This window comes from Erpetoichthys calabaricus, chromosome 12 (assembly GCF_900747795.2).
Source record: "Erpetoichthys calabaricus chromosome 12, fErpCal1.3, whole genome shotgun sequence".
Lineage (NCBI taxonomy): Eukaryota > Metazoa > Chordata > Cladistia > Polypteriformes > Polypteridae > Erpetoichthys > Erpetoichthys calabaricus.
The window spans coordinates 133,168,349-133,183,372 of record NC_041405.2 but is presented as its reverse complement, the minus strand read 5'-3'; the positions used below and the strand labels follow the sequence as shown (position 1 = coordinate 133,183,372).

At 39.9% G+C, this 15,024-nt stretch overlaps 1 protein-coding gene across 2 annotated transcripts in view; it reads left to right on the top strand.

Moving 5' to 3' along the window:
• The window catches only part of mef2b (myocyte enhancer factor 2b), a 60,168-nt gene that overhangs the window by 13,256 nt on the left and 31,888 nt on the right, over positions 1 to 15,024 (top strand). The window lies entirely within an intron of this gene.

Sequence of the window (15,024 nt, the reverse complement as noted above, 5' to 3'; positions counted from 1 at the left end):
TCCAGGAACAATCCAAAAGTCAGTATCCTAAGAAATAAGTTGGAGGGACTTGTCCCAAAGAATACTCATTAACCCTAACCCTAACCCTAACCCTAACCCTAACCCTAACCCTAGAAATAAAACTGAGAGTCCTTGCATTGGCCAAATTGATAGGAGAACAGATTTAACTCAAGAAAGTCTGGCAAACATTGACTAAACAAAGAGGTAAGGGGTTACAGAAATAAACTGACCATCAGTAATTCAAAGCAGAATCTCTAGAGGTTTATCTTGCACAGTAACTGTTAGGAGTGTGTCTGAAATTGGCAATTGGGAAGCAAAGGGATTTGATTCATAAAAGAAACTAAGGAACACCAACCTGAGCTAGGGAAAACAGAAAGTCAGTAGCCTGAGAAAAGAGCCTGAAGATAGGAAACTGGCTTGTGCCTCACTGGAAGATGAGTAGACTTACCTCAGAAACCAATTGGGAGACAAAGACTAAAAAAGAGGTTAAAGCAAAGTAAGGACAAACTGGATATTCATGACTCCAGCCAAAATCTAAAGGGACTTGTCTAAGAGAGAAACAGAGGAACATTAACTTGTTTGGAAGGTGAAGGGATCTATAAACACCAAGCATTAGTAGTTGCCACTGAAACATAATGTTCTTAGATCCACTTACTCCAGTTCAGTTTTGCAGAGGGCCAGAGGCCATGCCAACAGCATTAATACATGGTAGGAATCAGTCTTGGGCAAGAAGCCCATCTATCACAGATCCACCCACAAAGGGGCCTATTTAAGGATTCTAATTAAATTAGCTTCAACGTCTTTAAAGATATGAGAGGAAAATCAGAATATCTAGATGAGGAAAACTCACACAGATGTGGGGAAAATTGAGCACTCAGACAATAACCAAGACACTGAAACTATGAAGCAGTACCACTGACCAAAGTGTGACCATGCTGCCCTCTAAACCACAAGTTATTACAAAACAGTTAGACTGTGCCTGAATTGTAAGGTGTAGAAACCTGAGATACAAAGACTAAAATAAGTGTTCCAAAGCAAGGATGATGAAATGGTTAGATTTTGTCTTAAGTGGGAGATTAGAAAGGTCTGGGCACAAATTGAGGGACAGCAAGGGGTAATGGGATTTGGCTTAAAAAGAAACTGAAGACACTGACTGGGAGTCATTAGTTGAAGTCTGCAACAAGGACATTTGACTCTGGGACATATAGTGGGGTCACTGGCGAAGTACTGAAGTGATGCATCATGAGTCAATTCAAACCTTTTACTGGGAAATAGAAGGACTTGTTTGGAGGAACATACAAGGTCAGTGGATGAAAGGGATATTGAGGGGATTTCCTTCAGGGACTAAATAGAGTTAATGTTTGTACAAGAATCATTGGCTGTCTCATCACTTCTAAACTTGGAGGCAGTGACTGAGCAGAAAAGACAAGGTTCAAAAATTAACAGAGACAATGAATCATCTGCTAGGTTTTCACTATAAGAAATATGAAACGTCCACATCTGAGTTGACAATAAGAATTGACGAAAGGAAGTCAGTGCCCTTAAATTAGAAATTAATTAAGCTGACTCAGTGAGAAACTGTAAGGTGTTTGCAAAGCTGGGTTGGGTGTGGGGCTTCAGGGTGAAATCAAGAGTAATTATCTCAATTGTGAGGTGACAGCAGGGCCGGATTTATATGAAAAGAGGCCCTAGGCTATTCCACTTATGAGGCCCTTTCACCTTCCATTTTTAAGTTTGTAAATTACATGAGAGATAATAAAATACATCATTACTGTGATTAACCAATACATTTTTATGTTTGTTTATTAGTCATATGCGTAGAATTTCTCCTTATTTTCGGTTCAGTGTTTTAGTGTTCACTGTTTTTAGAATAGTGTAATTTTAATTTTGCTAACAATTTGAATGTAGGCCCCTCTTGATCTTGAGGCCCTAGTCTGAAGCCTAGTTAGCCTATAGGAAAATCTGGCCCTGGGTGACGGGACTCAATTCTTGGGACATACACGAAGATCAGTGGCTAAAGAGAGAAGTGAGGAGACTTTGTATCTGATGTACACAGTGGATGAGCTTGATTTGTAGAAACTGTGAGGCATTACTGAAACTTGGAGAATGAGAGGCATTCCTTCAAGATGAAATTGTGTGTCAATATCTAAACTGTGTGATGAGAGGTCTTGCCTCTAGGAGAAAGAGGGCATCGGTAGATGACATGTGAGTTAAGAGGAATTGACCTTCCAACATACTGGCAGTTGGTATCCGAACAGGAACGTATGATGACTTTCCTCAAGGACAGCCATGGAATTAATGGCTAAAGGAATAGTTTGAAGATGGAGACTCTACTAGGATATGTAATGACTTGACTAGGGGTAATCATGGAGTTCACAAATTAAACTTCCACCTAAGGCTGTATTCATTCCCTCTTATCTCAGCACCTCTTCCTGGTCTACCGACTTACTTTAATTCATGATTATCACCACACACGATCCTGTATTGGATTAACCGGACATGAGAATGGATGGATGTTTCTCATAGAGACAGGTCTTGATTTAAGTCTGATTGCTGATTTCACCAGGTTCTGTATCTCATGTCCTTATGTCCTCTGGTGATGCACATTTTAATTTCAAAAGCTTCACATGTCCACAGACTGAAATTATATCTTGCAATTTCTCTTGTATCTGTGGAAGCCCAAATAAAGTTTTCAAAAGTCAGACAGAATGTTGACAGTCAGCACCCAACTTAGTATGCTAGTCTATAAAAACTCTCTAGACATATTTTGATATTCCCAAATTGTATGTGCCACTTCTTCTCCACCCTTCTCAATCCCCAGCTTTCCTGGGACAGTCTAAAATTGAAATATTTCAAACCAGGCGAGCTGAAAAAGCTTTTTGAGGATTTTCATTCCCTCCCTAGATAAACACTCGTGTCCCAGAGGGCCACTTGAAACGCACACTCTTACGTATCGTTTTCTTCCTCACTGCAGCCATTGCCATGAAAGCACGACACCTCCCCCATCAAAGTTAATGTAAGCCCCCCTCCTGGGATCCATGAAATTTCCTCATTTTGAATAGGTGACACCGACTGATTTGGTCTGCTGGCCTTTGGTCAGGAGTTCAGGGTAGCACTTTATAAGGACATAATGATGTCATGCCTGGCATGTCTGAGTGGCATGCGTTGGTGGACAGTGTTTCCAGGATCGTGGGAACAGTGGCATCATGTTTGCTGTGAAACTGGAAGGGAATTGCCAGGTCTAAAGATAGAACTCATCCACATGTGTATCCGTTTTGGGGTAAATGCTCTCAGGCTTGCTTTTTTTTTTTGTTTTTTTGCTACATTTATTATCAAGTTCAGAAGACCTGCTGAGGCAATGCACTCTTTAAAGGTGCAGACTTTTATGGCATAGGGGGCATGTTTCTTTGTTATTAGGTCTCCGAATAATACTTAGTGGCCACATGCCACTCATTATACACCACTGCCGTGGCATTCATGCATATTGAAGGATTTATCAGAAAATTCTGCACTCCATTGTTGGGTTACTGCTGTCTGCATCAGGGCAACAGCCTGGCCATTTCTGGGAGATTAAGTAAAGATGTCAGCCCCACTCAAAATTAATTGAATAAGGTGACTTGACAGTGTTTAGTAGTGTTGGCAAAGTGGATCATTCCAGTCCAAACAGGTTTAGAAGTGAGTGAGTGTGCCTGAAATGGAAGGCTGTTTTCATAGAGTTCCCATACGCAAATTTTTAAAGTAACAGAGTTATAGAGACATATGGACATTCCTTGAGACTGACAGACAGACAGACTTGTAAACATATAAATATAAACACACAATATGCACACATGCATTTATGCAAATGTATTCATATTCATAAGAAATTAAGAAGTCTATATGCATGCAACATTGATGTACACATGTTCACATGTTTGTTCGTAAGAGATGCACCAATTTCTCTGCACACATACAACATACACACTAATGTGCAATGCTTGCTCAAGCACACCTCTGTACACTCACAGGTATTCACTCAAATATTTACAAGCTGAACATGTACATATGCACATACACATATGTGTATAATATTACAAGACTCACAACAGCACAATAGGCACAAATTAATGCACACTTATTTTTTTAGGTTCGATTAGATTAGATTAGATATGCTTTATTTATTCCAACAGGGAAATTCAAATGCATGCTGCAGCACAACATAAAAACATAAAATACACAGATATCAACTCAAAGTACTACATAAGACAATAGAATAAAAATGTACAATACAATAAAGGTTATGCTAAAATTGCTAAATTGACATGTTTAGTATTTTCCTACAGCAGCATGCAGAAAAGATCTCCAGAGGTACTTCTTATTGCACCATGAAGAACTAAGCCTTTGGCTTAAAGTACCCCAAGAAAGAATTTTTCATGACAGCATCCAATTCTGCCACCATTCTCCTTTCCACAACAGCCTCCAGATTGCCCAAAGTTAGTCCTCTGATGTTGCTGGCTTTCCTTGTTTTGAGTATTTTGCATCATCTGAACTCAAGTTGCTTTTCCAGAAGACCACCATGTAGTACAACACACTGGCAACAACAGACTAGTAAAACACTTTCACCTGCTTTCTGCACAGAGTCTCATCAAGAAGTATAGTCTACACTGGCCCTTCTTATATAGAATCATTGAGTTATCAGACCAGTCCAGTTTGTTGTTCAGATGGACCCCCGGGTACTTGTAGCTCTGAACCATCTTCACTTCTTCCCTCTGGATGGTGACTGGTCTTAGGGGGTCCTTAACATGGCAGACGTCCACAACCAACTCTTCTATCTTGCCGATGTCCAGCTGCAGAGGGTTTCCCTGTACCACATGACAAAGTCCTCTACCTGCCTACTATACTCCAAATTGTCTCCATTATGAGTACAATCTATAATAAAGGAGTTATCTATGAACTTCTGTGGCAAGAGCTGGTATTATACTGGAAGTCTTTTGTGTAGAGGGTAGACAGGACAGTTTCTGAGGTGCCCCAATGTTACACACCATCATTTCTGACACACAGCCCTTAAGCATCACTGTTCATAAAATATGCATAAAACTTTCACATACACAAGCAAACGTTCAATGTTCATACATACAGTAAGTGTGATACCCGCAGGCGTACAAAGACTAAAAATACACCGATGAAATATGGCTACACACATACACTCTTCTGCATATATTGCAGATACAAATATCCACACACAGCCTTCCTTCACTGAAAGGCATTCCTAAAACAGTTGAGTTGGTGTTACACAGTAAGTAGTTGTGCGGAATTTTAGCAATAATAGAAACCTGGCTAAATCCAAGAGATATAAGAATCCAAGAGAATAAGGAAGTGGAAAGTAGCCATTTATATATATATATATTGTAGCAGTAGAGGCGTTGATCCACCTCTTGAACCCTCAGGTACCACTCCAAACACCAGGTAAAAGTATAAGACTTCTTTATTTTGCAATAGTACAGTGCACCAAGCACCCTCCACTCCACACTACTCATATAACTACTAATCACTACAATAACCACAAATCCTCCACTCCCAGACACTTAGCCACCCTACCTCCCAGCTCAGCTCAATGTCTGGGCTTTCCCAGAGTCCTTTATAGTCCCTGACCCAGAGGTGTTCCTGCCCAACAGTCCACAAGTCCTTATTCCTTATGGGTCAGGGTAAACAGTCCTTATCTTCACCCCGGAAGCACGTCGTCTCTTCCTGTCCCGGGATTATGATGCACTTCCGGGTTATAGGGCATATATGAGTCGACGGGCCTCCCGACAGCGACTCCCAGTGGTCCCCAAGGTATCCAGCAGGGCTGTGCATAAAAACTACATAGTCCATGAGGCCCTGCTGGGATTCAGGGCCCGTCCATGCTGTCGGGAGAGCTCCTCCTGGCGGCCTGGGGGTGAGGGCCGGAATAGGAAGCCGGCCATCCATCACAATATATATATATATATATATAAATGATTGCCTGCTTCATATGAGTGATGAGCCACATTGGGGTGAAAATATCTGAATTCAAGGTAGAAGCCCGATATCTGAATTCGAGGTAGAAGCCCGATACTGGGAGTGTGTTATAGAACTCCCAATGCAGACAAGAGTTTCAATATGCAATACTGTAGTATTAAAAAAGCAAGTTTACAGGGGATATTATAGTCATGGGGGTCTTAAATTACCCAAATATTAACTGGGATCGCCTTACAAATAACAGAGAGCAAGAACAGGTCTTCATAGATGTAATCAGATATATAATATGTTAAAAACATCATCAAAAGTGGAAGCCTGTCTAGCTTTTATATTTTGTAATATGTGAGATAGGATTCTGTGGGTAGAGGAGTTTGAATCACTAGGATCTAACTGACCCCAATATAATACATCTCATGATGTTCTGGCTTAGAGTACTTATTCAAAATCTTAACTTAATTTTAGCAAGTTAACGTTCGACTAGAAAACTCTGAAAGAAGGTAGACTGAGACAAACCTTCAAGGGTGGAGCAGTAGAGAAGGTTTCAAAGCATATTACATGCAATGCAGAGCAAGTGCATCTTACATTTTGGAAAAGTAAGAAATTAAAGAGAACACAGTGGATAAATACAGAGCTAAAATAAGCTGCAAAGACATAATTAGCTGTATAAGGTGCAGAAGAGTAATAATTCCCAAGTAAGCTGTAGCACTTACTGTATGAGTGCTTGAGAGTAAAGGTTGAAAAGGATATTAGGAAAGTTAAAGGGGCAATTAGAGAGAAATGTTGTAGAAGATGTGAAAGACATTCTTGCAGTATTTTAGTCACAGAGGGTCAGGAAGAAGGTGAAGTGCCTTATAATTTTTAAGGACAAACTTTAATATCATCACAAGGAAATTGGGAATGCTCCAAATTTTTCTAAAGTTTGCACATATAAAAAAAACAATGACCTCCTGGAAATTAAAGGGACTGCTATGATTTATAAATTGTAGAGACATCAATGCAGCATAGATGATAATGGCTGAAATTACTGGGACCAGGTAACATTTATATTAGAGTGCTTAAGGAGGATAGTGAGTATATATATATATATATATATATATATATATATATATATATATATATATATATATACTGTATATATTGTGGCACGCAGGGGGTACCACTAAGCCCCAAACCCCAGACACAATTGCACAGACAAGTCTTGGGTTCACTATGAATGTTTTTATTTAATAGAAGTATCTTTTACGACTGCCCAGTACAAACAAATCCTTTCCTTTTCCTTTTCTTTCTCCTTTTCTCTTTACTCCTCCAGTCATCCCAACAAGTATTGTCCTTCTCCACCCCTTACCCCATCTCCATGGGCTCTCTTTTAACTCCTGACCCAGGAGTACTTATGGTGCTGGATCTATTGCCTCAGGGAAGCACTTCCTGCTTGGGCAGGACTACAATGGTCTTTGTACAGTCATTATATGACAGCTCCTCCTGGAGGCCCCCATAGAACCTGATAGGGCAGCTCCATGAGACCAGAATTCCATATGCTGCCCTGCAGACATCCATACTGAGGCTCAGCAGATGTGATGCTGCCGCTTAGTGTACGGGGAGATGCTCTGCCCAGACAGTCACCCAATCTCCTGTCCCTCCAGCCTGTCATGCCCAACTAGTGTGTCCCTCAGTGGCTGCTCGGGCAAAAGCCCTGGTATAGATACTGCTGCAGCGTCCTTCCATGTCCAATTCCTAGCATGAAAGGGGAATATTGCCACTCCCTCACTGACCTTCTGAACTGGATTCCCATTTGAGGACCACTGCCACCTGGTGTAATGGGGGAATGAACTGCTCCCAACTCCTGGCATTTGTTGCTCCTTCCATTATTGGATTTTGGCTGGACACAAAGTTATATTCTTTTTCCACTAGCCATTATGACTGTTGTCCCTCTCTGGCTTCCTGTCTGGGTATGAAATTATCCCCTTTCCCTGCCTGGGATGCTTATCCTCCTCATACAATATATAACACCATATATATATATATTCATGAATTCAAAGTACACTAGATGAATTCCCACAAACAGGAACTTAGCAAACGTAATCCTATTATATAGTAGTGTAGAGGCTACACACTGTATACACACGTGAGCACCTATAGTCCTCTGTCACACTCAACAAGTCATTCAGTTAAGCATAATTCGTCAGTTCATTGGTGCTCAGCACTTTTCAAATAACATTAACAGAGGCAAGATGTGGTAGAAATGTTCTTGGTTGCACCCCTATGCTTTGAGAACTGGAAAAATTGATATTGATACCTCCACATACTGATTTCAGTATCTGCAGTACCATTGAGTCCATCACATCTCTAACTTGACCAAGACATTTCCCACCCCTCCTGCTATCCTTCATAACTGCATTTGCTTGGCAGCCATGTGAGGTTGTTCAATCTTCAATGTGTAAAAATTAGAGCAGGCGGCTCTCATTCACAAGTTATAAACTCAATTAAACTTTTAGTCTGTACAGTTTAGAGAGTTTTGAGTTTTTCTAGTGCTTTGGTCTTGAGCTTTAGTTTTTCTGATGACATCCTTGCCTTTTCCCTTTCTGCATATTTTTGCCTGCTTTGTGTACTAAACTTTTGATGTATGGCCAATACCACATGTCACATGGCAGCTTGACTTAATCAAACTGTAGCGGATGTAATTCTGTCAGAATTTTTTGGGATGGAATGGAGTTGAATAGCTTGACTCTGGTGTGGGTCAGGCTGCACATGGTGGATTTTATCCTTTTCTAAACATGATCACCACACTACTTAAAACAGGATGCTTAGAAGGTTGGATTTTTCCAGTACCTCATACATTGTCAAGAATGAGGATTCATAGGAGTGTGATATGGTGTGACTTAATATCTGTGACTTTAAGTCAAACGTTTTGTTAATACTGTGTGAACCTGGCTTTCTACTTGCCATATTCTTTTAATTTACTCTGATGCGCTTTCTCCATAATGCTATAATATTTTTTTTTTATTTCCTAACCCTTGCAGAAGTACTCCATGACCTTGGAGATCCAGGGGTTCAAACTGAAGGCAAGGTGTGCCTATGAAAGTGGGGGTGAGAAATGAAAGTAGGGTGGCTTTAGCTTATGGTGGAACAATACTCTGTGTGTGGTTATTGGGACTGGTCTTGAAGCCCACCCTAACTTAGAGATAGTTTTTTTTTTTATGAACAGAGAGAGATTGTTCTCCCTCAAAGCCTTTATAAACACTTTCTCCTGCCTGGTGTCCACAATCTGGCCACTATTATTTCTTATCAGGGTGCTGAAATCAAGTGCTTTCCAATTCCAAAAAAATCTGCTGAAACACGTGCCAGTGCTCTTGTTGCTTGTCTTTGCTGCTATAGTAGGTCTTGATCAGTCTCACCGTCTCCAGCTCTAAGGGCAGTAGCACTTCTCTGGTTTCATGAACAGTACACTGCACACTTGCAGACTCATAACTGTCCAGATTCATACAGTGGACTATTTGGAAGTGATGGACCAATTCCATACTACACCTTTATCAGCTAAGACACTTTTGGCTGATATGTGTCAGGCCTTGACAGCTGCATCATTCAGATTTTGCAGACATGTCGTGCCATTAATGTTTTATAAATGTTGTTGAATGTTTCACAGTAACACACTGTACCATTACAGGCCAAAGATGGAATATTAACAAGAAGTAAAATTAAATATGGCATGCATTTGGTCATGCTGTACTTGTGCTGGCCCAATATGAAGGGAGCACCAGCAAATGCTGCATATTTGCTTTGTGACAACATCTCCTTATCTTCTTACCATGTTATGTGAATTTCCCATTGGGATTAATAAAGTATCTATCTATCTATCTATCTATCTATCTATCTATCTATCTATCTATCTATCTATCTATCTATCTATCTATCTATCTATCTATCTATCTATCTATCTATCTATCTATCTATCTATCTATCTATCTATCTATCTAAGGTTTGGCAGATTGTGCGGCCTAGTGACTAAGCCCTAAACTATAAACGACATGGTTGCTGGTTCAGTATTCAAGACTGGTTTTGACTTCTTGCTCTTCATCTTTTCCCACTTCTGTGTTGGGTCGATATGCTTGATCATTGTTTTCCATAGAACACTGCCCTGCATCTCCTTGTCAGCCAGCCTTTTCCTTCTGATCTTTTACTTTATCTGTCCACCTCTGCTTTGGCCTTCCTTGCCTTTCTGTTCCTCTGTACTTCCATTCCCATCACTCATTTGCCTACATATTCATTGTCTCTCCTCATTGCATCTCCAGACCACTACTACTTTGACTAAGTCACTCTAAATGTTTAGGATTTCAACTGTAAAGATTAAACTTGTTGCTAGTTTCAGTACACTTTTAAACCCATACAGTGTAGCACTTGGGATTGGCTCTCATTTAACAACAGTGTGATGTAAAGTAAAGTTAACATTTATGTAATGCGGCTATTTGTGTTGAAGGATGATAGTCTATATATGCCGGTGGCCAACCAGCAAATTCTGAGAAATGCTGCTGACCAAACCCTGTCGGTTTGCTTCACAGGTGTCTGCACGAGTCAAAGGGTCCCCAAACCCAAAGTCTGCAGACCTCAGTCAACTGCCCAAAAAAGAATCTTTGCATCAAGGAAAGCACAAGCTAGCTCTGTCAGTTTATCATGCAGCAGTCTGTGCTAAGTATATCTCGCGCATACAGTACAATAGCCAGCTCACATGTTCATGTTCGTATATTCGCAGACTTTTGAAATCGCTTTTATTTAAAGATCAGTAAAGTGACTGCTGTTTCTTCATACTGTATCTCTCAGAAACTGAGCTGTTATTCATAACAAATCTGGTTTATTTATCACACTGTGTGACCAAAACAAGTCAAAATAAACGAGGCAAGGAAGAAAGGAAAGAAACTCAACCAGTGAAGGTAAAGATTATTCACCACTTTGAATAAGCAGATACACAAAAATACCAAGTTAAGCTTAATAGGCTGGGAGGTCCTCTTTTGTTTGTTAAACTTTTAAATGTCTTTAATAGAAAAAAAAAAGATTAATAATAACGGAATTGCTTATGTCTACCCAGGGCTGTATTTGGTTATTGTGCACAGACTATGTGGATTATTGGATGACATGTGATAGTCGGACACCCAGTCCAGGGTTTGCTCCGGCCTTGTGTCTGGCAGTATCAGGATATGAAATTGGCTATGGAAAATGGGGGTCTAGAGATTAAATTTGGTCTTTGATTTTTCTGCCAGAATTTGGTTGTACCCTTCACATACTGCAATTGTGTGTACTGTGATCATATTTATTTTTTTCTGTTGTGCTATTATTTATTCAAGATTATCAAATTGGAAATACAGTTGTGCTGAGCCTTAACTGTTGATGACAAATTGGATTTTCTTTCAGCTTTTTCTTCTGCCCAATGGACTACTTGCTCAACAAATAATTTATAAATAATAAAGAAATTGTATTTCATGAGGTATTTTGCAATAATAAATCTAAAACATAGAAATGTTCTAAACAGAATAGAAATGCTAATGAGACATATGGAGTCAGGTAAACTTGAGCAGATGCTACAGAAGAACAGCAAGCCATACAAGAGTGTGTAAAAAGTGTGTGGAGAGCAGCAAAACAGCATCTGAGAGAACCAGTGATGGAAGGACGAGGACAGAGTGCGCAATGATAAACTTAGAGTTGCACTTGATAGGCACCTGAGCTCGGTACGCCAGGTCAAATGTTAAAAAAAGGATGTCTGAGCCTTCTATTTGGAAAGAGACAGAGAAGGAGAGAGGTAAGAATTAAAAAAAAAGCTGGCAACTTGGTTATTTTCACATTATCAGATGTTTTTGAGTGTTGAGGTAAAACTAAGAAAAAAATTTTAAAAAGATAAATAGATAAAAACAAATTAAACACATGCGCGCGCATTAAACATCGGCAGGTTTACTTTTTCACCAGTTTGCACTTTTGTCCGTCTGCCAATAGACGTGACCTGTTGGTCAGTAGATAAACTCAGTAATTGTGCGATGTTCAGTTTGTGTCGCTTCATTACCAAACGCAAACGAGATTTCTAAACCTGCGGATTTGTCGGCGTGATCACTCTGCTTATAGGTATGCAAAGCGTAATGAACGATTTTATGTTCAAAACAGAATTTCTCCCTACTTTACGGATTACAGCTAATATGCCGTTATTAATAATCTGAAACTGTATCATTCGTACCTGATAAATCTGATTTGCGTCCTGGAGATCAGTGAATTGCAGCTTTCCCGAAGCTCTTGTGACACCACGCACATTCAAATGTGGCGTCAGAGTTCACCGTGCACGATCACTAGAATCTGTAATGATATCACGGCCATTATCGGACGACTGCCACTGTTACAGTACTACAAGTCGCATTTTTCTTTACGCACTTTCCGGTCTTACAGCTCGTATTCGGTTTTTCCGATGCCACCAATGCTGCCCAGCATCACCGAAACCACCTGCCGGTCACTCCAGACCCATAAAGTCGGGGGTGATGGTGTTTGTGCGACTAGCGGTGGACGGGATATCTCAGGGGTAAGGGGAAAGGAGTTAAAGATGGCTGGGTGGGTGACAAAGTTCAGTTTATCACTATCCAGTCACAATCCAGAGACAGACCCCTTATTTATCTGCAATGGGAAATTCAGACTTTGCAGAAGCTTAAATAAATATAGCAAACAGCAACAGCAACCCTCCAAAAACACATGAATTTCTGGCCTGGGTAATCATAAGCGGACTTGTTGTCCTCTAATGACACGTTTGCAAGTGGTTGCAATCAGATCTCTCCAATGAAAGCCAACAAAGTTGATCTGGTGCTGCCATGGGTAAATCCTTAGAGACATGGATATCAGTGGTGCCCTGGTTTTTTGAAACTGCCTATGGAAGGTCACCTGGAAGAGTACCAGGACCTGGGCTTGAAAGTCACCTTCACTCGAGTAGTAGTAGTTAGTGGGGTAGTCAGTGGCAAGGCCTTTATTACTTCATGGACAGTGAACAGAGCAAGTGGGCAAGTTGGCCACTTGACTTGTTATATAAATTGTACAGTAACATAAACAATAAACCATCTGTCCATTTATAAAAATATTTGTAAACTTTGTTTTTAGTGTCACCAGAGCATATCGAAGTAGTACACATACAGACATGTGTGTCTCTGTCCATGATGGCCCTATGTTTGATCTTGGTGTTATTTGACTGAAATCATCGATGTTTGGATGCTCTGTTGATTTCTGCAAGCTGCTGCTCACCTAGGATAGTTATAGTATGTGATCTTTTTCTTCTTTGCTCCCTATCATTCTTGACTGATGTTTTAAAAAATGTATTAGTATTAAAAAACAATTCTGAATGTAGTGTCCCACCCATTGTTTTTTCCCTGCCATGTAACCAGATTTCTTATCCTTAAAGTAATCGGATTAAGCAGTTTTGAAGGATGGTATATCTTTTTTGCAATATTGTTATGTACAGAATATTGGCCTTAGAGGTGGAAGTAGAAGTGCACGTTATAAGGGTAATTGGAATGGAAAGATAGTAATTGCAGAAGATATGCGTAAACATAACGGTGCAGTACTAGGGTGTTGTGCCGTGTTAGCCATTATGAATGTAGAGAAAAGCCAAACAAAATGACACCTTTTATTGGATAACTAAAACGATTACAATATGCAAGCTTTCGAGGCAACTCAGGCCCCTTCTTCAGGCAAGATTTTTGCATCTAGAATGAACCACACAAACTAGTAAAGCGCCATTAAAGAACCAACATTTTTAAGAGTGAAAAAATGGCCAGGAATAAATACCCTTAACTGTTGATATGTTTTGTATAGAAGCTTTCGCACCAAGTATTTTTCATAAAATCAAACTTGTTTTATTTTACAAATCTGTTTTGTTTATTGTGAACACTTCTTCAATTTGTGCACAAATCAATTTCTGAATTTATATTTTACACTGAACAGTTTCACAAAAATCTTACATAATCATTCATTTCTACTTTATTTGCCAAAACGTCTCTCTAACAAGTATTACTTACAAAAATTTCATAAAGTATCTTTTATGCTCAGTAGTTTCACTGTCTGTCCATCCATTTTCCAAATCCGCTTATTCTGAGGATCGCCGGAAGCTCTGAAAGCATCAAGCGCACGGCAGGACGGGCGTACTAACACTGCGCTCAGCACAGTAAATCCATCTGTGGACGTCTCCCCTGGCAGCACAAACACAAACTATTCTACAAAACAGAACACTTTACGTAGCTCACAGGATCGAATCATTTTGTATAGAAAACTGGAAAATGTGTATGCTAAAAAGTGCCTTTCAAAACGCTCATCGTGGGGAATTATAAAAAACATCTAATGTAGAGAAAAGCCAAGCAAAATGATACCTTTTATTGGCTAACTAGAAAGATTACAATATGCAAGCTTTCGAGGCAACTCAGGCCCCTTCTTCAGGCAAGATGTAAACATCTAATAATGCAATGCCTAGCAAAAACAGATTCATATACATCCATTTTCCAAATCCTCCTATTCTATCAGGGGCTCGAGGCGGCGTTCTACAACGTAAGAGGTTGGGAGCATGTGCTGGATTGGGACCCGTATGCAGCGGGTGACAATATAATTAAAATCCAAGATTCAAGAAAACTCACAAAAGTCTGAGTTTTATCTTTAAGTCAAATAAGTGAATGTACTTATGATGATCGAAAATATGAGCTGATGGACAGTATATGTCAGGTTGCACAAAAGAATAGAAAAAATACGTCAAGTTTCACAAAAGAAAGTACAGGGCAGGCACACCTGAGAATACCCCATTGGTTTAAGAAAGGTGGAAAGATTCGGGAGTCTGATTGGTGGACTTTAATGTTCGTTCATATACATTCCAGGAGATCCGAGCATTGCAGCACAGGCCTTCACTTTAAACGTGTCACCGTTCTTGCTTTTTTTTGGCATCTCTATTAGATATAATACGGGAATGCGGTCATTTTCTTGGTCGGACTTTATGAGCATTCCAAAGACATCACGAATACTATGACCTGTAGAAATCTTGAACTGTCTACT